Source organism: Corylus avellana, chromosome ca2 (assembly GCF_901000735.1).
Source record: "Corylus avellana chromosome ca2, CavTom2PMs-1.0".
Taxonomy (NCBI): Eukaryota; Viridiplantae; Streptophyta; class Magnoliopsida; order Fagales; family Betulaceae; genus Corylus; species Corylus avellana.
In genome coordinates, this window is record NC_081542.1 from 35,819,325 (window position 1) to 35,821,587 (window position 2,263).

Below are 2,263 nucleotides of genomic sequence, written 5' to 3' on the forward strand. Positions count from 1 at the left end.
GAGGCGCGATCATAGATTCGGGTACAACATACACATGCTTCAACCTATCTAGCTTAGAGTCGTTTCAGGTTTCAAATGTGTCGGACCAATTCTAACATTGGAAATGTGGAACATTCTAGTTGAGCAAGAAAGTTATGTTGGTGGGGGCATTTTTTGTTTTGCATTTATCCCTACCAATAATACTACATCTATTATTGAGAACTCTCAACTAGCTAGAATCCAGACTTCCTTCGATACAAAGGTGGGATATGTGGGATTTGGTCCGAGCATTTGTGGTCCTTCGAAAAGTTCTCCTCATTGTCATGGGCATTGGCCTCCTAGGAGTACTACTAAGAGTATAGCCTTGGCGAATTATATTCCTCCAAGTTCCTTATTTCTATGTTTATTTACATGCTTTTATATGTTAGTTATAAATATCCTTGATTGATCAAATTTGTAATGAAGAGCAAACTTGTAATTATATAAAAATTACGAAACTGGTCCCCCTAATCTTTCTCATCTTAATTTGGAGATGTTTTTACTTTTTAGATACACAAGGCTTAAAAGTCCCCCTATTGACATATTGTAAGTACTTGAAAATGCAATTTGAATATGTGCTTAGCTAGAAAAGCTAAAGTTCCTTCCATTGAAGCATTTTAATTTGGATAATTAGTAGCTGGAAAGCACAATTAAAAAGAACAAAATTGAAGATAAAATTAGTTTTTTTTTTTTTTTTTTTTTTATTATTATTATTTTTTTTTAAGGTTACGAGATCTTGTGATGTGCACACTAACACATTAGCATTTTGTTAAGAGGAATCAACATTTACAAATTAACATATGATAGAGAAAATGAAGTATTTAGTTGTAACATCCCCTGCCATAGGCTTAGAGTAACCCTTAGGTGAATCCAATGTGATGCGGTTAGTGTATGTAGGCCCATTTAGTTCGGCCTTTGTTAGAATCAAAATGGAGGGAAAATAATATTTAACTATTATTTTTTATTGTACGTCAAAGAAAGCCGCATGTTGAAAGTTGGACGGGATTATGGAACTTTCACACAAATAGGTTAGTGAAACACTGAAACCCACATGATCACATAAATAATTGTGAAAAAGAAAAAAAAAAAATTGAGCTTGAAAAGGATAATAAAAAAATGACATATTGTTAGTGGGATCCACTATTGAATGGAAGTGGTCAAAAGTATATAGCATTTTTCAAGCATTTTGATGCTAAAAAATAGTCTAAATTACGTAATTTGAGAATCTACAATTTTTTTGTAAGGGATTCTGATCATCCTTTACATATTTAAAGAAATAGTATATTCTTAAATTACAAATTTTAATTGTTTTTAGGCATCGAAACGCTTAAAAATATCAATTATTAAAAATGTGATATGTTCCCATTGAGAATTAAGTATATTTTTATAAGATTCATGCTCTCTACGCTGTAAAAAAGATTTTAATAATTGATATTTTTCAAGCGTTTCGCTGCCTAAAAACAACTAAAATTGTACGATTCGAGACTTTGATATTTCTTTAAAATTGTAGAAGATGATTAAGATCCTTTACAAAAAAATTGTAGATTATCAAATTGCCCCAAATGCCTGGGGGAAAATCACTGCAAACATGAAGATATTAGGCGGTGTTGGTGGAGTTGTTGGAAATGGAGTGGGAGTTAATGAAGGAGATGTCAATGGAGCGTAGGGGGTGGTGGTTGGAGGTTGTGCTAAAGCTGATATGGTGAGTATTGTAAGGAGGGAGAGGAGAGACGCCATGACTGTACGTGTTTTCTTGCTTGGATCTTTGTGAGTGTGCATTATATATGATACCGACTTTAGCTTCTTTGAGGGAATTAATTAGTTCCAATGATTCACTGCCATGTTTCCATGCATCGTTCATTACGATACTAAAGCGTGCTAATTAATTAATTACATCTAAACAATATGTTTTTGGGTTGAGTGATCCAGCCGGTTGAATCTATTTGATAAAATTGAAAACCTATAGAGCTAATATCAAGTTTTCTTTTATTTTCACTTTCAAAGTCGTGACCGACATATTTTCTTCATAATATTCATTTTATAGGAGAGAAGCATTTCTACAAAAGTGAAGAAGAACCATTTTGAGAGGAAAATTTTTATTGTTACCTCAATAATAAGCCACGTTTTTAATAGGTAACATGTTTCAAACGTTTTGATGCTTTGAAATGACCTAAATTACGTAATTTGAGAATCTACAATTTTCGTAAGGGATCATAATCACCATCTTCAATTTTAAAGAAGTAAT